Here is a 21,091-nt window from a genome sequence, read left to right as displayed (position 1 = left end):
AGCTGTCAGAAGTGCTTGGATTTTTTCATTCCTGATTGGGACCTTCTGACATTTGCACCGAAAATGTCACAGGAATACAGCAAGACTTGAGGTGAAGGAGCAGGTCTAAAAATGGACACTAAATGATGTTCGTAGCTTTCAGCTTGTGCCCACCCTGGCACAGAGGCAGGGCTGAGAGGTGAATTTTATCTTTCCAGACCTGTGTCAGTGTCTGAGGGATGTGGCAGGTGATAGGTTGAGCAGCAGAGGACTTGTTTAGTGTCACCTTGGACTTGGGCAGTTCATTCAGCTCTGCTGGGTGGTAAATGTGGATAGGTTTGGTGACACAACATTTCTAGGCTCGTGCCCTCAGCTAAATTTCAAGCTTCTCATTATTACAGACTGGCACTTTTAGCAAGAACATCAAGCTCATCACCAACTTGGGGTTTGTCCTTAACTCTGAGCAGATCTTTGCTTGTGTCTGACCTAGAGCAGATACTGTCTCTCCTTTTTAATGATGTGTCTGCAATTAGTATTTATTTTAGATTTCAGCAGTCAGTGCCTGTCAGCTAAAACCTCAATAATTATGATCGTGTTGTCAGGGAGAAAGGAAATTAAACCTCATGAGGTCACACCAAGGCTGTGAGTCTGCTCTCAGTGTATTTGGGATCCTGGGCAGGACTGAGTGCATTTAGGGTCAGGACCCAGAGAAAAATGCAACAAGGTTTTTTTCTGTATATTTGGGCCAAGCTGAGGCACTAAGACACATTTGGATGGGTATTTTCACTTAGCAAAACACCTTCTCAGAGCTGGATTTCACTGTTCAGAATTTTTGTGACTCATGCTTGGTTTCACTTCTGCTCTTCTTCATTTGTTCCTCCAAAGAAGTTAAACTGGATTATCCTGAGGTCCTGGATGTATCCTGAGATCCAAAGTCCACCAGTCTTTGCTTCCAGCTGCACTGGAAATCTTACAAGGCATTTTCTTTTACAGGTTAAGAAATATAAGACAACTGTATCATACAGATAAGATGTTTTCAACCTGTAAATTGCAAAGGAATAGGAGAGGCCTCCCTCCTATTTTAACTGCCAGGAAAAAGAATCTTGAAATCTTTCTTTTCCATTGTAACATAGGCTTATGAGATAGAAGAGACTGAGACCTGCCAAAGTAAATCCTCACTGAGAGCCTGCTTGGAGCTTTAGAAAAGATCTGAAGAACTTAATCTGAGTTGAATTAGTTTGCCTAATCCTAGTGATAATTCAGCTGGAGGTGTTCACTCCTCTCAGATACACTGCAGGCTGCATGCTGTAGTACTTAGGCACAGATTTTACAAGAACAGAGAGTCTCAGGGAACTTCCACACCACCATGTGAACACCTTCAGCTCTCCAGACTGATGCACTTCATCAGAGTGGACTTTTCTGTCCAATATGATGGCTGGATGTGAGGTACAAGCCTGTAACTGCAGGTCTGCTCAGCAGAAGTAATGCATGTGCCATATGGTAGAAATTGATGTCTGGTAATAGATGTTTCATATATTCCAAGAACAACATTTGCTCCAACTGAAAATTCATACTCTTTAACTCTTTTTTAGCCCACAGCTTGATTTTAAGTTGAGCTTTTTGCTCAATTTAAGGTTCTGCTTTCTCTGAGATTCCACAGCATCCATAAGGAGTACTACACCCTTCCTCCACAAATACTCTCTGTGGGCTCACCTTCACATGTTCCTTCATCCCTGGAGCCCTGCTGGGAGGGCTGCACAGTGCTGACAGCTTGTAATGAGCTGCAGGAACCCAGGGCAGAGAGGACTGCTTTCCATGGGGGAGGGCAAGCTTATCTCTTAATTTCCAATCTCAAAAATACTCTGGGGTCCTGGGAGATGAAGGGCTTGTGTGTGTAAATGTGAAAGATAATTCCAACAGTGTTTCTGGCAAGTGGAGATGATGGAAACACCATGACAGAACCATAACATGGTGAAGATCTGGTTGGAGAGGGCATTTCTGTCCCAGGCTCAGTGTGCTCCAGCACTGTGCCCATCTCATTGAATCCTTATTTAGGAGAAACAGAGGGAAGAGGCTCCAGCATTACTGAATAGCTCAGTATTTTATTGCATTTGGGGTTTCACGGTCAGATATTTCATTTAAAAAAACCCAAACAACTTTTTTTTTTTGTATAACTTACAGTATTTAGTTGTAAAACAGTAAGTTACTTATTGGGGAAATTAAAGGAACCAAGAAGAAAAATTACTAAACAATTTGTAAGCCTCAGAGTAAGGCTGAATCTTATTTTCAGGAGAGATGTGATCCTTAAGTACTTCATAAGAATGACCCTGGTAAGTTCTTTCTGCATAATTTAAACCTGAGTTGGCTCAGCAACAGCAATGCTTCACTCTTTTTGGGTGAAAATCACCTCTAAATCATCCTTTAGGAACAAATGTGGAAATGCAGTAATGTCTGGGGTGGAGGATTAACAGTGTTCAAACAATGCTAGCACTGCTCAGCACTGAGCTTTCCTGCTCTGGAAATTCACAAAAATACCACATTTCTCTGAAGCTTTTAGGGGCATGCAAGGTACCAGAATATGCTCAGTGGGCTTAGGAATAACCATGCAAACCCTGACTGCAGGACTGACTGGGGTCTCCTCAGAGCTTCATACACTGATTTATCAAGGGGAAAGTGTTCCCCACTGCTCCCTGACCTCTCCAAGCTTGTCCAGGAGAAAAGGGCATCTACCAAACCCCTCTGCTAGGACCTGGAGGATACTGGGAGATATGGATATCTTCAGAAACAGCTGGGCTCTGGCTATAAGATAGGCAAGCAAAGGTCTTAACCTAGGCACAATAGCCCTTCAGCTGCTCCACACATGATATTGAAAATATATATAGACTCTAGAACACAGCTAATATAACACATAAAACACAAAATAATAATATATATAGTATGCACATGTCCTGGACACAGCTATACCTTTCCCTCTGGCACGTTTCCTTGTCTTCCTGCCCGTACATGACTCTGTTCAAGCTGTGCCACTCAAAGTGCATTCGTGTGGGTCTTGTGAGGCCTTTTCATTCCAGTGGGGCAAAGGACCACGTGGCTCAGAGTCCCATCAAACAGAGTGGCAAAAGCTGTATCTGGTGAAGTCCAGGGGCTCACAGCATCGGTTCAAAATAAGGGAAAAAAAACAGAGCAGAGAATTGCAGCCAATATGTTGGGAAAGACTCCAAGAAAATAGCAAAGCTGCCTTTTTGTATGGACAAGACGCGTTAACTGGACAATGCAGTGAGGAAGCAGACCTTCATTTGCAGAGATAGACTTTATCCAGTGTTGTCTCCTTTCTCCTGGGCTGGCACATGCCTGTTTTGGCTGGTGCCAAGGAAAGATGCAGGGCAGGTCCTGGGCTTCTGTGACAGCCCTGAAGACTGTAACTATCTGTACTTTGTGAAACACAAATCACATGTGGCAGCAGAGGAGGTTTTCAAGTCTCCTTTTCCACCATTTAATGGAACTCTGGCTGCAGCAAAGGGAACAGAGTCCTGGGGCCTCCTCTCATGTCTGGCTGTTTTGCTGGAACAATATTTAGGATGCACAGACACATTTTTTCCCCAGTTATAAGGGGAAGAGAAATGTAAGGAGAGAGGGGACGGCTCGTAGGAGGGAGAAAGCCTGCATATTTTTCCTTCATGATCATATAAACAGCCCACACTTATACAGGTTATAGGTGTTGGCTTCTCAATTTTAATATGATGGGAAGCTGCCTAGAACGATGAAGGACGTCCTTTAGTGGAAGAATGCTTTGTGTAATGTAGTCATAAATTCATATCTAAATCTCTGACAAACTGAAAGGCATTTTCATCTGCCTGAGGAAGATGATGTTGATTTAAGTTTGTTTTTTTTTTCCTGAACCATACTGTTTCCTATCAATATAAAATCTCTACAGAGAAGGAGGCTGTGAAGAGAGTTGCTTGTGCTGAAATACAGTTCTGTGGGAGCTATTTCATATTCTCCTGAAACTAGACAGGACTGCCATCCAGAAATGAGCTGCTGGAAAATACCCTCTCCCCAAAACACCAGCTGGTGTGTCCTTCTGCAGTCACTCTCTGATTTCTACCTTGACTTAACCAGTCAGTCCAGTCAGTGCTGGCAGGCTGCATTTTCCTGTCACTCTCCCCAGCCCTGGGATGAGATGAGTATCTGCCTGACAGTGGCACAGGGAAGAGCAGGTTCCAGGGCTCAGAGCCTGCAGATGCACAGATAAAGATGAGAGGACATCTGGTCTCACCCGCAGTCTGTGAGACGGGCTCTTGGCAGAGGTTTCTGAAGTGGCTTCAAGTGGGGAGGAAGGAGGGGCTGCTGGATCATCCTCCCTTCTTTTGAAAACGCGGGAGGGTCCTGGGGAGAGGGCTGGGCAGGGGAAGCTGCCAGATGTGAAGGGATGCTCAGCCAAAGGGAAACTTCCAAAGGCTCAACCTCATTTTCAGGGGTGTTCCCATGCAAAGCTTTCAGACTGGTCTCTCTCCTCAGCGTTGCTCCGAATCAGAATTATTTTCAGGCTAGTGGTACACTGCCCCACCCTCAGCCCCCACAGCTTGCACGTATCAACCAAAGATATACAAGTTTTGGCTTTTTGTCAGGTTCTTGTTATTTAAAGAAAGAATAATCTCAAATAAGCACAATCTGTGATCGATCCATAAAGGCACTTCAAGGTTGTGCTGTCTGATAAGCACAAATAGAGATTGACTATCTAAATTTCATATATCCCCCTGAAGCCCCCCAGCTCAGAAGTACAAATATCTCTCACACACAGAATCACCTAGGGTCAAATTCTCTGCTGGTGTAAACTGGCAGAAATCCATTGACTTCTCCCATAAATCAATTTAATTAAAAGTGTCTTCTGATGTGTCTTTGTTTAGCAATAATGTTAATTTGAGAAGGTGTGATGGCAAGAAAACAAATCCCATTACATCCCTTCCCTCCAACCCTCTGGCTAAATTCTGTTTGTAAAGAAAATATTTATTTTTAAAAACCGGAACAATAAATGAATTGTTCACAAGAAGTCTTTTGTTCTGCCAATAGATTGACTCAGAAGCAGCTTATCTGAGGTTGTGTATTGGAGAGAAAGGGCCAATTCACAGGTATAAATTGCCCATAAACGTAGGGACAATGAGTTCACCTGATAAAATCAGACCACCCTCCCTGCAAAACTATACCTGAAGCATAAAAAAATTAGTACTTTTTGAACTTCTGAAACGCTGTGATTTATTTAAGAACGTTTTTCTTTTATCTTTTCTACAAATCTGACTATTCCACCGGGACTACCCCATTAGGCTCAATTCAGCAAAATGCTCCCGAGTTTAAACTCACCGGCAAATCACTTAAACACATGCTTAATTTTAGGCAAAGGCTTAAGTCTCAGGCATTCAAACCATTCATGTGTGATTTATTCCTGTCCTTTTGGAGAGCAGAAGGAATGTAACTTGGCCAATCCACAGCCGATAAGGAGGCAAAACCAAAGTGACAGACCGAGGTGTTGGGAAATATTTGCTTGGCTCTGAACTTGTGTATTGGCTGGAACGGGTTCAGATGTTTCCTTGAACTCTGTGGGGAATCCTCATGGGTTTTTTCCTGCTTTTCACATGGGCTTTAGACAACACGAGGGCTCCTAAGCCCCAGGTGCTGTCGCTCAGCACTTGACAGCACGTAACACACCAGGACTGCTTTGAGGAAAGTTGGGACAGATGGCCAGCCTGCTGGATCGCTACGGCTGTCAAGGGTCAGCTCTCAAACAGGGCTCTCTCAGCCTTCAGTGCATCTGTGATTTTAGATTTCTTAAACTGTATGCGTCACGAGCATTTTCTCACATTTACGTCCTGCGGGATCTCCCAAAACCCTGAAATGCGAGGTGCCACTATGCCAGTCTTGTTTGTCACCTACCAAGACAGTCCCAGAAGCAGGTGGTGCTGGAGACTGTCGCCGCAGTCATTCTTTTAAGCACCCTTGTGATCATCTCCTTTCCTCTGGTGAAGGAGCGATCCAAGCTGCGCCCTCAGGTTCCAGGTTAGAGCACTCGTCATTCCGCAGAACGGCACAGGGTGCTTGCACTGCACTTCTGCTTTTAGCCCGCCCTGGATCTCTCCCTCCTCGGGAGGAACTGTCTCTCAGCCTTTCTTTCTCTGCAGAGCATCCCACGGTTCCCAGCTGCTGTAACTGGGATCATCCAGTGGTTTCCAGCAAGAAAGTCCTGGACTCCTGGGGACGAAAGGAGAAACTTGGGGGGAAATCCAGACATTGAATAGTTACTTTGTTCAGGAGACTAAAGATGTAGAGAGCTAATGCAAGGGTTTCCTTGGAAGTGCAGGAGGCTTCAGCTCCCCCGTGGCTGACTCTGTGCATGGGCTCCAGTCCCACCTCACAGCTCATCACCTCCTGCCTCTGCTCCCGAGGAGATTAGGGCTACCTATTCCTTGATCCTCACTTCTGAATCCTCCTTGAATACAAGGGCGCAGTTCTTCCATGCATGAGAAAGAAGCCTCTGTCAGTGCTGCTACAGTGAGATCATCCACTGAAACCATAATTGCTTTATTAAATTAATTTTTTCTCGGAGGTTTCCCTACATTTTGCTGGATGTGTTGAGCTGATGAGTCCTGTTCACTTCCTGAGATGTTTATAGGCTGTAATAGAGAATCTGATGGACGATTCTGTCCTTTGAGGGCAAGGATTTAAATTTTAGCCTGTATTAGCTGAGGATATATTGGGGGATAAGCTAATATTTCTTACATAGAAGTCTTTAATTTGATTCAAAGCACCTTATTTTACAGTGTTAAACATTACTGCTGGAAATTATTTCAAATTTGCAGAACATTGAATCCTAAGAATAGTTCTGAATTGAGCTTAAAACTTCCGTGCACTGAAAAGTTTTGGGGACTGAAAGAGGGAAAAGAATCAGAAAGGGATAAAAGAGAAAAGACTGCAGGAGCTAAAACAAAGAAAGACAATCCCTTCATCACCTGAATAAAACCTACTAAGTGTTGAAATGAGGTCGAAAGATACTCGCTGAGACTGTGAAGTAGAAAGGCAGCAATTATTTCTTTGGAATGTCTCTCTTAAGGACTTAAGCAGAAGCCTGGAGGGGGCTGCCTCCAGCTAGAAGGAATTGCCCCTGGCTTTACCAGGAGAGAGGGAAAGAAAGGAAGCAATTACCCACTGAACAATGGCGCGTTAAGGAGCTCCTTTCTGTTTCCAAACCCAAGCTCCCTCCCCAGTGTGATTTCCAGCTGGGAGAGAGGAGGAGAGGGCCCCGTGGGAGGCAGCAGCTGCAGGCGGGGAGCCCCTCTCTGCTGGCTGGGACAGCCCCGGTGCACAGCGAGGAGATGGAAGGGAGGTGGAAATCCTCTGAGGGTGCTCATTCCTTCAGGGATGGGTAGCTGGAATAGGGTTATACTGTGGACCCACTTTTTGCAAGCCTTCCTTCATCAGATGGTAACAGAGGAGGTTTAGATTGGAAATTAGGAAAAAGTTATTCACAGAAAGGGCTGTCAGGGTGCCCAGGGAAGGAGTGGAGTCACCATCCCTGCAGGGATTTAAAAGACATGTAGATGTGGTACCTGGGGACATGGTTTTGTGCTTGGCTTGGCTGTGCATTTAGCCACTAACCCACCACTTAACTGGTGGGTTAGTGGCTAAATCAGGTGATCTTAGAGGTCTTTTCCAACCTGAATGATTCTGTAATTCCTATTCCTCTCTGCACTGCCTCCTCCGCACCTGCTCATCCACCCAAAACTCATCCCTCTGCTCCTCGGGAAGTCAAGATTAATTGAAGAGGATTAGTCAAACTAAAAAAGTGGAAATCCTGGGCCCGTTTAGAAAAAAAAAAAAAAAAAAAACCAAAAAACCACCACTTTTTAAAAGTAGAACCCAAATCAAACCATTGCAGGCCCCCTCTCAAACCTGCCCTGCCATCAGGGCACCTTGCAGAGCATCTTGCCTGCAGCAGAAAGTTGCTGGGGTTTCAGGCATTGCTACAGCGAGATCCTTGGTGTGTGAAATAAATCAGCAGCACACGTGGCCCAGTGGGAAGGGCAGAGAGAGGAGTTAAAGACAGGAGGTCATTCCAAGCTCCACCACCCTTCCAGGGCAGGGGGAAGGAGGGACTGCTCTGTTTGCTGTCCACCAGGGAACACTGAGGGGCTTTAAACACACACAGACACACACACACATACATTCTCTTGATGGCTGTGCTGCACCTTGGCTTTCCAGGAGCAGGGGATTCACCCATCTCCCTGGTTCCCCAGCACTTGGCTGTGCAGGACCAACCCATGGCATCTGTGTGTCAGGCTGAGCACAGGGAACAGCTGGAGCCTGCTCTGTTTTATGAGGCCTGTAAAGCTCTGGTAGGTGCTGGCAGCCTCTCTGCCCCTCCTCTCCCACCCCAGCCACATCTCCCCCTCCTCCCACAGCCAGGCTCCAAGCCTTGGCCTCTGGCCCCGGGGCTGTGCACAGCTGGACAATATTTCTGGGCTGCTTGAAACAGCCCATTCCCACTGCCTTTCTCAGCCAGCCTCGTTTCTCTCTATGTATGACCTTAAACCTTTCTTCCTGTTCTTCCCCTTATTGCCTTTTTCTTATGCTTTGCCTTCCCTGACTTGTTTCTGCACTTTTCCTCTCCCCATCCTTCTGCAAATAGGTCAGAGGGATGCTTTCCCATCTCTAGGACACTTATTTCCAGTTGTCATCTGTGAGTGGTGTTCTGCCTCCCTCACAATTCTCTTCCCAGATCCATATTTCTGTCAGGGTTGTACAAAGGCATTTCTGCAGCCACAGGTTGGCTTGAGTGGCTGGAGGAGTTTGATTATCTGGGTGGAAACCATCCCAATGCCTCAGTGGTCTGTGTGCACCCTGCACTCCTGTCAGGCTCCTGGAGGCTGCTGCCTCACATGTGTTGAAGGGTGTTATTCCCCCTTCATTCTTCTCTGGATAGAGCTGACTTCAAAGAGATTCTGTTCTTCATATCTGCAGGTCAAAACACTTGAGAAAATGATGCCAGCAGGGTTTTCCCTGCAGTGTCTGTGGGTCAGGAGGTCAGCAAGGAGACTGGTTTTGTTCCCTGGTCAAAGGGAACTTGTTGCAGTCCCTCTTGGGGCTGCAGGAAGAGGGATGACGGGAAAACCAGCCTAGGCAGGGCTTCAGTGCCCCCAGGGACTTCAGTGTCCATCCAAGCCAGAAGAACCTGATGGATGAAATGTGGATTTTGAGATCATCTAACAGAGTGACCTTGATGCTCTAGTGGAAAGTGTCCCTGCCCATGGCAGAGGGGTTTAAATGAGAGCATCTTTAAGGTCACTTCCAACCAAAACTCTTCTATGACTCCATGTTTCTAGGCAACAACCTGGATATTGGTGTGGATGCAGCCACTGCTGAGCATCAGTGCTGCTGGTCCCTGATGTTTTCACATCCTTTAAAGCATGAGTCTGTTCATCCCTGTGGAACAATGGGCCAGACCTCTTGAGTCCCATGAGCAGATTTCTCCTCCAGTCATGCTGTGAAGCCTGAAGTTGGCACTATTTGTCACCTGAGCCACATTTTGGGATCTACTGGTGGAGAGCAACTGAAGACAGTGGGGGTTTGGGTAGGTGTGGGGAGAACGAGAGCAGGTCACAGGTGAACCTATCCACAGGTGGCTCCTCTCTGCTGTCTGTTGGGAAGGGTGATTGGAATAATTAAAGCCCCAGAGCTCAGGTGTTGAGCTGATGTCCCTTCTCAGTGAGCACATATATACCCATCCAGGCCTAGGGAGGGTTGGTTTGTCTGCTGACTGGGGGACCTGCAAATTGTGGCTCATCCTCCATGGCTTCACCAAGGTAGGATTGTGCCATACTTTTGCTCATAGGTCTCTTCTTTTCACTTGGGGACAGCACTGTTGCTCTGTTGTCCTGCCCATAGCTGGGAGTGAGCAGCAGAGCTCGAGTGCAGGCGTGTGTGGCTCCCCTCTGCAAGCTCCTCTGCCTGGCAATCCATAATCCTGATAAAGCACCATATGGGCTGGAAGTGTGTGAATATCCAACATGACAGCACCTCACATTCTTTCTTTATGCTTATTAATAACAAGCTGTAAAAATAGCAGTCAGACAAGATGAGATCATAAGGCTGATCGTGGGATGCCATATGCTGTCTGTTTTACTGGGGGAGACACACAGAGGGGACCTGTGCTCTCCTGCCAGAGCAGGGTGGGGCTGGGGGGGCAGCAAGGGGTCTATGGGCTCTATCCTTTTTAGGATAAACCATTTAGGATAAACAGAGAGGCACTGCTGGAAATTGTTGAAAATCTCTGAGTCTCTGAGGAGCAGCAGGTCTGTGGACGGGACAATTATTCCATGGGTTTGTGGTGGCTTTATCTGGTTTTGCCTCCAGCTGCTCTGTCCTGACCACATTTCTCTGTTTCTTTGAGGTGATGATACCTTAACACTAACCAAAGATTTTTCCTTTTTTTTTTTTTTTTTTGACTCTCTTTACTGTTAAGAGTTGAAAAAACACAGAAAATGCTGGGTCCATTTATGTTTGTACATGCTTCAAAAAGATGATGTGTATCTTGGCCAGCTGTGGAATAGCAGCATTTTCTGTACTTGAAGGAATGATATTTCCAGCACCTAGCAGTGTCCTATTTGTCTTTCATAATCCTCTGGCTGGGAAGCGTTAGTGTAGATTAGGGCTCTTCAGACTTTGATAGCTCATGGACAACAGTGCTGTGTCAGTGAAGTGTGAAGGGCAAGAACCTGCTCGGTGCTGACGCATGCCAGGGTGTTGTGACTTCTTTTGCCTTGAGGATTTGCCTGTGTTACATCCGGGCTCTGGTTCGTGGCAATCTGGAGAAACAAACTCTTTCCTCTGTTTAAGGAATTAATTTTCTAACTCAGAGTGTTGCTCCCTTGGTAACGCCCCAGGCTGTGGAGCTGCATGTTCTGCAGCCCCCTGTGCTGGTGCATCTCTGCCTTGCCACAAAAGCTGATTTTGGGGGGTTACTCTAATACCCAAACCAGGCTCAATGAGGCTCAGGTGCCAAATAAACCTTGCACAACAAGAGCAAGTGGGACCTTGGGTAATATCCCTTCTGCTGTCCCAGGATGCGTGCATGAGTCATTGTCTGGAAATCCAGGTGGCCAGCTGTCCTCCAGATCCCGCTGGGCTGCTGCGGCAGAAGGGCCTCCTTGGCTCGCCTGCTGCCTGCAGAGGTTCATCAGAAGTGTTATTTCTAGTTCTGGTTTAGTCCATGATTTTGGAGAATTTCTTCAAAATCCTTTGTGCTCATGGCAGAAAAATCACTGTTGTCTGGCTCTGACAGAGAGTGGAAGTGTGTACCTGAGAGTGGAGAGTGAGCGCTCTGTGAAAGTGGTCAGGACTGAGGCTGGTGGTATGTGAGGATGAGAAAAATGAGAATCCTGAAGGAAAAGCAATCTTACAGGGGTAAGAGGGCCACAAAAAAACCCACCCCAAGCAACTTGCTGGAACTTTGTAGGATTTTTGGTGATCCCTGTGTAACTTGGCGCATCTGGAGCAACGCATGACCTTTGTTCTCCAGGTGTGGGTGAGGAGCTCGCACATCCCCCGGCAGCGAGCCAATACTTGTGGGGCTGGCCTCGGGGGAGGCATCTGCAGCAGCTGGGTCCATCTCTGCCCCCCACCCTGCTGGGAGGGAAGGGGGCTGTTGTCACAGCCTCCCGCAGCACTCGCTCTCCAGCTGCTTTTGGCTGCCGCGCTGGTGGCTTGCAGGGAGCAGAACCAGGGACCGCTGCGGGCCCCTGCTCCAGACAGCTGGGGAAAGGCTCCTTTGGGTTTTCCCAGTGCCAAAGGCTTTTATTTCTTAGCACAGCATTAATCTGAGGGTTCTGCCCCTCCCTGTTCCCCTCCAGCCCATGGGCTGCAGGCTCCAAATGGACGATGTTGCTGGAGAGTTTGTCTGGAGTTTCAGGAGGGAGGCACAGTTCTGCCTCAGGCTCTGGGTTGTGTTTGCTTTGCAACCAAGATGGTATTCTTTAATTTAAAAAAAAGGTTTATTTTTTCCATGACTTTTCAAACTGTTCCAAAGCCTGGTGGCAATAAGAAATGAGGACATTATATTGGTTTTAGACAGTCACACATGAGCTTTTGATGAAAAATCAGTAAAATAACTAGTGTTGAACTTAATAAACTCTTTAAAAAGCTGTGAAACACCAGGGAGTCCTGTTTTGAGGAAGATCATTGTCTTTCCAGAAGGAAAAGCAGATTTCTGAGGAAAAAGTGTGACTAAGTGTGACTAGATCTAGTTGGTAACTTGTTGGCCATGGGTAGAGGTTTCTCTCTCTGCCTCAGATCCATCTCCAGCCTTCCCCATAGCCCTGAGCTGAGCTGTGACATCAGTGTGCAACTAAATTCCATCAGCCTTCATAGGTCAGGCAATTCTCTTCTTGAGGAGGCAAAATCAGCCAAAGCTCTCAAATTCTGTTGTTGTGAGGAACAGAGCACTGCAAGGAGCAGTTTTGCTTTAGGGCAGCTCCTCCTCATCAGTGCTGTTATCCCATGGGCATTGTTCCTGCCTGTGCCCACCTTGGGGATGTATAGATTAGGGCTCCATAAAGCACTGCCATGCTCCAGGAACAGGGCAGAAAACCCCTTTTTGTATCTGTCCCTGAAGGAATTCTGCTGGAAGATGAATCAGGGCAATGGCTCTGCAGGAGCCTGTTGTAATTGCCAGATTTAAGATGTTGGGCTCTGAATAAATCTTAGCTTTTGCTTTGCTGGGCTAATTCAGGCTTGAAAACTGAAGTGACAGCTTATAGCCAGGCTTTTCTGTTTGGCTTGTCCAAGATTGTGGATGTGTGTTACGTGGCTAAATGCAAATAAGCTGCTCCCAAAAAACACAGTCACAAGTGCTAAACTTATCATCTGCATGGGCTGATGGTGTGAGCAACTGGAGACCACATAAATTACCTTTTTTCTGCTCAGAGTGAAAGTGATACTGGTGCTGTAGTCCCTGACAGTAAGGAATGACTCTTTCTGGTTGGACAGGTTTGATTGGCTGCTAATTTACTCTCCCTCCTCTCATAATTCAGCACAGCTTTCTTGATGCGCTCTGCCAGCTCCCCCACAATTTGCTGCTAGGAGGATTTTCATGCAAGTGAATTGTGGATTCCAGTTAAAACATGTACTGAGCACGCTCCTGCTTGATGGCTCTGTGCTTAGATGTCGCAGGAAGACAGTGTTTTGTATAACTGCAAGAAAAATACCATGTTCTAATTAGTGTAATTTATAGTCCCTTGCAGGCTAAAACAACAGCTGATGAGTCATGGAAGTTCCTTCTTCTGACACTTGCTGAAAGAAATGTTATTTTAGCTCCCATGGTTTTTGGGGAGGGGGGAGGAACAGGGTGTGGAGGGTCTGAAATGTCTCACCCCCTCTCCAGCACCTACCTCCTGCAAAGTGTTTCCTGTTTAAGGATTTCTGGGGTGGTTGCTGAGCAGTGAGGGATCACTGATTATGGCCATGTCTAATTATCAGCCATGGTGGATCCCAGTTTGAGTGTTTGTGTCTGAACTGGAGCTCCTGAGCCTACTGTGGTTGCTGGGACAGGAAGTTTCCGTAGTTGTAGCTCAGCAGGAAGAAGGATGAGCCCTCAAGGCCCCCTGTGCTCCACCTGGGCACTGGAATGTTGTGAACATACTGTGAGCAGATGAGGGCTGAGTGAAAGGTGAGACTTTCAATTCCATTTTCAAGGATGGTCTTGCTACTGAGTTTCAACCTTGTCCTACCCCTCTGGCCCAGGACTTTGTTCAAAAGGGTCTCTGCAAAGGTGAGCCACTGGGATTAAAGCAAAGCTTTACTCCTCAGGTTGGTTTTTCCACCCTGAACTTGTTGCTGATGCTTGGGGGAGCTGAGACAAACAGCTCAGCACCTGACTGAACTGCAGGAGTGATAGGCACAGGGGTGGGGACCCTCCCACTGTGTCCTGGGGACTGTCCCTGGCCATGTAAACCTGGCTTCGACCATGAGAGGTCAGCAATGGCCCTGCCCAGCAATGGTTCTGCCCAGCAGCCAGCTCCCCTTCCTGGAGCAGGCACTGCAAAGCCCCCTCCATTCAGGTACAGGGGGTGCCACGTGGATATTTTGCTCAGCATGTGTTGTCCATGCATGTTGAAGTGGTTAGTGGCATAAAATAAGCTCCCTGGAGCATTGGTGTCTATAACAAGCTGTGTCAAAGGTTTTGCCCACAGCAAAGCTGAAGATTTCTTCACTGAACACTTCTTTTTCCTCCTGGTTGCTTGTTTGGCCACCCTTAATGTGGTTTATGCTGTTGGAAGACAGCCCATTCTCCAATAATAGATAAGATGTGACTACCTTGCACCATTGTCTATGAACTTCAGGAACTTATGGAGGCTTCTGGAGGAAAAAGCATTCTACAAATCTGAATCTTTGAATGAAAATGAAGTTGCAGAAACTTCACCCAATGGCATGTCAGTTGTGAAGGGTCCTCAGACAGCAAATGAAGTGGCCATTGCTGGTTCTGCTGAGAGTGTGCCAAGGACTCTGTTGGACCACAACAGCTCCTTAGAAGTGTTATTTCTAGTTCTGGCTTAGTCCATGATTTTGTAGAACTTCTTCAAAATCCTTTGTGCTCATGGCAGAAAAATCACTGTTGTCTGGCTCTGACAGAGAGTGGAAGTGTGCACCTGAGAGTGGAGAGTCAGCGCTCTGTGAAAGTGGTCAGGACTGAGGCTGGTGGTATGTGAGGATGAGAAAAATGAGAATCCTGAAGGAAAAGCAATCTTACAGGGGTAAGAGGGCCACAAAAAACCCACCCCAAGCAACTTGCTGGAACTTTGTAGGATTTTTGGTGATCTCTGTGTGACTTGGTTCATCTATGTGACCTTTGTTATCCAGGTTTATTGAGGTCAATAATAATAATAAAAAAAAGGCAGGAAGAACACTGCCTTGCATCCTTACTCAAACACACTGTGCTTGTGTAAAACCTCAGAGTAACTCCTGAGGCAAGTGATGATCTCAGCTGAGTGGGGCCAGATAACAGGATTTCTGGCAGGCACACACAATTTTAAGGTGCTTTTCCCAGCTATTTTTATGACTGTTCACGAGATGGTATTTAATCCATTACTGATATTTGCAGTATGACTTTAGAAACACAATGAAGGATTTAATAACTTCTGGAGGAGCTAATTTCTCAAGAAGAAAATTTCTTTCTTAAGGGCTGCACTTAACCTGAAAACTTCAATCCCTCAGGTAAATTTATCAAGCTACTGGTTGTAAAAATATATTGGTTCAAACAGATTTTGGGTGAAAGGATCTCTCAAGTGGGTAGCACTCAATTAAACTTAATCTGAATCTTCTCTTTCCTGATGTATTTGGTCTTAGTTTATCTTTTTTCTTCTTCCATCTTTGTAGCAAGAGGCCTAAATCCTATTTTCAGTTATTTGTGCTGAAGTTTTAAGGGATATAATGAAACCTGATGCATTTTAAAGCAACATTTTCAGTGTTTTTTCTAGTTTTATGGGGGAGAGATGCTACTTTCAAATACGATTAATGAAGGTTTGCAGATGACTTTTAGCTAAAAGGCATTTCTTGGTCTTACTCCACCCTCCAGCCTCTTCTTCTCTTCCTCTCATCAGTCACTGCTGTGTGAATTGTCTCAGCCCCTCCAGAGCATCAAGTTGGCATCTGAATAGCCCCAGAGAGGGCAAATGATTTTGTTGTTCTGGTTAAATCCCTGTATGATTTTCCCAGAAAAATGGGAACATAAGCAGAGATTGCTGAGAAACAGTGAAGAATTAATAGCTGCTCATCAGTAGTATTTTTATTTCCTCTGGGCCTTTATCTAACAGTTGGGGTGACTTTCTACAGCCATGCATGGCAAATACTTGCCATTGTGAATGGATATATTCTTCTTTCTGCCTGTTAGAAGTAAAGGTTGGTCTGAATGAAAAGTCTCAGAGGGTTTCTATGTATGATAATGAAATGTTGTTACACTCTGCAGCTTTGCTGGAACAGCCCCTGGATTCCACAGGACAGGGAGGTGGCCACGAGCTGTTGATCTTTTGCTTGTGGCTTCCTTCTCACAACTGGCACTGGCCTGAGGAGCTGCCCTCTGCATCTCTCCTCCCACTTCCATATCAAATGACTTCTCTTCCCTTTGCAGAGACTTTCTTCTCTCTGACAACAACCCATGGCACTGATAAGCTGGGTTTTCAAGCCAGAGGGATCATCCATCACAGCTTGTTCTCCTGTGCCACCACGTCTGAGGCTCATCACAGGGATAGTTGGTGCTCAGCTCCCTCCACAGCTTGGGTGTCCTGGTGGGTTCTGGCCTGGAGTAACCATGCTCCAGGAAAAATGAAGTTAATTAATGTTCTAGTGCTGAAATTTGTTTTTCAATGTGTTCTCTCCAGAGATGTCTCCTGAAAGAGTCCAAGCCTAGGCTTGGATGAACGAGGGGTTGGTCTGGACGTGTCAGTGACTCTTTATCCCTCCTATCACAGGGATGGGAGAGGTCAGTGCCTTGGACAGATACTAGAAATATGGGTGGTATTTCTGCCTCTGAGGCAATTCCTGTGTGATCCTGTGGTCCACTCTTGTCATCCCCAAGTGCCTTGGCAGGATTTAAGTGCTTTATTTTTAGGGAGCAATGTCTCAAGTTGGTCTTTCATATCCTGTGCCTTTGTTTCTCTGAGTTAGTAGTATTCAGCTGTGTGCCAGGACAGTTTTAGGGCACCATTCATGGTGCCAAACTTGAGCCTTAGAGCTTCTGGTGGAACTTGCTGTCCAATTGCAAAGATAAAATTCCTCAGAGAGCTTTAAATCTCAAACTCACAGAGCATTCCTGAAATAGTTGTGAAATGATATTGAGTAAATGCCTAAGGCAATGTTTAGATGTGGCAAGCAAAGATGCCCTGAAGCTGTTGAGGCTTGCCAGTTGCCTCTCACGTGTATTCTGGAGCATCTAAAAAGGACATTGCTTTTGGCATAAGTGACCATGCAAGGCATGTGAAATGCCCAGGTAAGGTGGCAATCTGCTGCTTGAGGTGGAACCTGGCAAATGAACTCCAGGCAATGCAGCTCTGAAGTGAGAACCTGAGCAAAAACATACTTGATGCTCTTAGAAATGACTTTTTACCACTTGCCATATATCATAATTGGTGTGACTGGGGAGGAGAGGGGGGAAGGTCTCCTTTGCTCTGCTCCTTTGTGTTAAAATAAAATCTTATCTGAAAGGCTTTAAATCTTTCCAGGAAGATAACCCTCCCTCAGAAAAGGTGAAATAAGTCTGGGCTTTAGACATATAACAAGTGAAAGTCATTTTAAAATCCCCTATTAATAAATTGTCATGCTTATACCTGCTCTTGTTCTGCTGAGTGTAATTTATAGAGGAGCTCCAGTGGCTAAACACAGCACAGGGAGGGATAAATTCAGCAACTTGTAAACACTGCTTGTGTTCCCCTCTCACAACGTTTGAAGGCATAACAAGAACAAATTCATTGCTCAGACCATAATTTATTTAGGAGTGTCCAGATCCTGGTCAGCAGAGTCAGGTTTGTGGAGCACCTGATCAAGAGTCTGAGCAAAGCCTGGATCTTAGAGATGAATCCAAGCAAGGTGGATCTTTCTGTGAAGTGTCCACAGAGTCATCCTGGTGACTGCATTTTCCAAGTCTTATCTCTAAAGCTCCCTCAAATCTGACCAAGGAGCTCTGATTCTCTTGTTTGGGTTTTTTTTCTGCAAGCCATCAAAGCTCTCCTTCCAGTTCAGGAGAAACTGGGTTTGCTTTCGGCAAAGATGGACAACATGGGCAAGCAAAATTGTGTGTCTTGACCTTCATGCAGCTGGGGAAAAACTCATCAATCAAACCAGAGGCTGCCATGCTTTGTCAGGCAGTTTTGAGCTGGCGTTCATATGGTTTAGGAGTCAAATCTATTGTGATCAATTATGCAGAGAATTCCAAGTTGCTGCACATGTTCTTATACTCCAACAGTGCATCTGAGCACAGGGAAAAGCTTCTCTATGTGCTAACCTTGTTAGGTTGCCAATTTGTGTCCTGGGATAGTGTGGGCAAGCCCTGGGGTCTGTCAGGCTGAAAAGGGGTGGCATAGCACAGGTTGAGTTCACCCTCCCAGCTGTGGCCAGAAAAAGGCAGGGACAAAAGGGAAGAGACGATCTCAAGGGAAAGGATGTGGTTACTTGTGGAACTGATTGCAGAAAGCTGTGAGCTGGGAATGGGGAAGAAAGCTGCTGGATTTTCTAGGAAGGGCAGTGTGACAGTAGAAGATGGGCTGCTTTTAATAATCTGTTCAGAGCTATTTCTGCAAGAACAATGAATCTCTGTGCCTCAGTCATTCCCCATCTGTTTTCAGAACTCATCTGAAAACTCATCTTTCCTTCCTTTCCTCTCCCCTTCCGCTCTCTCCACTGTCATTTTTATTTTAATTTTGCCTCTCTGCTCTCCGAAGTTTTTGTGGGGATGGAGCTTGAATGAGGCAATAGACAAGGTAACACACATTAGCCAGCAAAGCAAGAGCTGGTTTATTTTTGTTGCGCCCATTTATTTTCTTCACGCCCCAAACATCTTCATAAAAGAAATTATTTAACCTTTCGAGTAGGAAGTATATGCCAAGGAGTTCTGGGTTTGTGTTGTAGAGTATTGTGAAGTGTAAATCGAGAGAGGAAAGGCATAAATCCCTCCCCAGTTTGATGCAGCTTTTGTGAGGTGCTCCAGGTGATATTGTTTGCCGTGGGAAGGGTTCCTGCCTTCACTCCCTTAGCAAATATGAAAAGTAGCCTTTTTATTTATATACAGATGTAAAAAGGATCAAGGAAGGGAAAGACATTTTTACCTCCAAAGGCAGTATTCCTCCCTCTCTTCCTTAGTTCGTGGTGGAATTCAGGTGCTTTGGGCACTTTGGGAGATGCAGAACATGAGTGAAATGGGGATATGAGGTGTTAATGGGTTGAAATCTCTTAATGCATTAAACATAGGTTTAGACATTCTCTCCTTATGCTTTTCCAGTTCCCCCCACCCAAACTGCTCTCAAGGGTATGCTTCCCCTGGGTCAGAATAATCATCTCTCTGGTCTGCCACCAGAAAAGCTCTGCTCAGCAAGTATTTCCAATTTTTCATTAGGATAATTTTACTGCGTAGATTTTTTTTTTTTCTCCCTCCTGCCAAAATACCCAGCCATATGCTATTATTTTCCTGGTGTAAACTGCCACCACTTCCCTTTCCTGAGCCGGTGGATGTCAGGGAGAAGCCTGACAGCCTCCTCTGCTGATAAGTGATGGAAGCCTAAAGGGCAGTGTCTCCAGCCAGATCCTGCTTCGGCCGAGCTGTGTGCCTTGGCAGAGGGAATTTGGGAGTTCTTCTTGCCGGGGCAAGTTTACACTAAAGGTCACAACGAGATTCATAGTGCATTTTTTTTTTTTCCTGCAATGACACTACTGGAAAGAGCTGTGTGCTGGGAATGGATATTGATGGTGACAAGGAATAGCAGTTTGCCTAAGTTTGTAGAGGGATTTCACTTGGGGTATGAAGTCCTTGCTGGGGAAGTGGCCAGAGGTTTGGAGCCTGTCACTTAAAATCAAGAAATCAAGTTAAAGAACATTGTGGGTTTGGTGTTTTATGGTTTTTTTTTTTTTTTTTTTTTAAGTGATTTACATTGAAAGTTTTTTCTGGATTACAATCCCTTTGATTTTTTATTTTTTGAAGACTTGCCTCCCAGCTATGTCTGCCAGGAGTGGGCACTGTTAGTGCTGCAGTTTTTTCTCCCACTGTCTGCCTGAAGCCCTCAAATATCTGGGGCTCTGTTGGGCGTTGGGGCATTTGGGACAGGGAGAGCTGTCCCATGAGAGCTGGAGAGTTGGGCTGTTGAACTGAAAAGCAGGAGCTGATCGTTCTTTGAGCTCAGTGGATCAAAGTCTGTATTTGTTATAGTGCACAGTTGTGGTTGTGTCTTCCTTTAAAGCTCAAGATTTTCTTCTGTGAGCCCTGATGGTGAGGAACAAATTCTACCTCCTCTGCCCTTGTTCCCTGTAATGGCTCCCTGCACTCCATTAATTAAATGAAGAATTTTTCAAGGAAATTCTAAACACTTAGCTACAAATCAGCTAGAATAACTCTGACAGAACCTGGCTATGAAGGAACACTGAAAAGGAGAAAAAAAATAGGCATTTAAACATAAAATGAAAGGCTGAGAACCCAAAAATCCACCAGGAAAAAAAACAGACTTCCCAGATCTCATAATTTCTAAATAAATTCCCTGTTAGCAGCAGCTTTGCTATGGCTCATGCCATTTCCCTGCTGTAGTTAGCTTGAAATATTTAATCCTCCCTTCCCTACAGATCTCCTGACTGCTTTGAAAATGAGACCTTGTGTTTTTCCCTTCAGCATCCACTTTATTCTCTGCTTGTGTTCACAGACCTTAGGATGCAATGCATGGCAAGGAGGAAAAGTAGAGTTAATTTGCTGGTATCTGTTCTGAGCATGATTGCTGTTAATTGTCAAGCTTGTCCTCTCCTGACTGCAAAAATAAGCTGGTTGAAAATAATCCACTCTGTGCTTCTGTATTTTGCTGACAACCTGCCAGCTACCAACTAGGGGTGTGATAAATGCCCAAATGGCTAAAATTTCCAACCAGCTTTCCACTCTCCTGCTTTCCAAGCTGTGCTTTTAGTGTTAGGTTTGTCATCCACGTGCCTGTTGCCTCCTGCACATTAAAAAAAAAAAAAAAAAAAAAAAATCTCCAAATCAGCTGGAATTTCAGACTTTGTGCAGCTCCTGAACCTGGGCCCACTGATATATGGTGATGCCAACAACTTCTTTTCTAGCCATGGCTTAGCAACATTCTCCTGAGCAAGGTCATGCTGCTACCAAGCCAGTTACAAGCAGGTTTACATTTTGGGGGACTGTGGGGAGGGATGGGATGTGTGTTTAAAGCTGTTAGACTTGAGAAATCCTACTGAAACACCATGTTTATTGCCTGACTGGGATTATGCAATGCAGGATTTCTGCCCATCTCTTACAGCCAGAGAAGAAGTTGGGTTTGGCAGTTCAGGCACATGCAGTAGCTGATAAAGGTCCCCAGGTTTTCTAATT

The 21,091-nt window shown here is 45.6% G+C and overlaps 1 long non-coding RNA gene across 1 annotated transcript in view; it reads left to right on the top strand.

Moving 5' to 3' along the window:
• Window positions 1–9,629: 9,629 nt before the first annotated feature.
• Window positions 9,630–21,091, top strand: part of LOC137481773 (uncharacterized) — a 53,011-nt gene continuing 41,549 nt past the window's right edge. Inside the window, exon 1 of the long non-coding RNA XR_011003678.1 lies at window positions 9,630–9,830. This is a non-coding gene — a long non-coding RNA (uncharacterized lncRNA). The remainder of the gene's footprint in view (window positions 9,831–21,091) is intronic.

The sequence above is a fragment of the Anomalospiza imberbis genome, chromosome 13 (assembly GCF_031753505.1).
Source record: "Anomalospiza imberbis isolate Cuckoo-Finch-1a 21T00152 chromosome 13, ASM3175350v1, whole genome shotgun sequence".
In the NCBI taxonomy this organism is placed as follows: Eukaryota; Metazoa; Chordata; class Aves; order Passeriformes; family Viduidae; genus Anomalospiza; species Anomalospiza imberbis.
The sequence above is the reverse complement of the archived record's forward strand: the minus strand, read 5'-3'. Positions and strand labels throughout refer to the sequence as shown.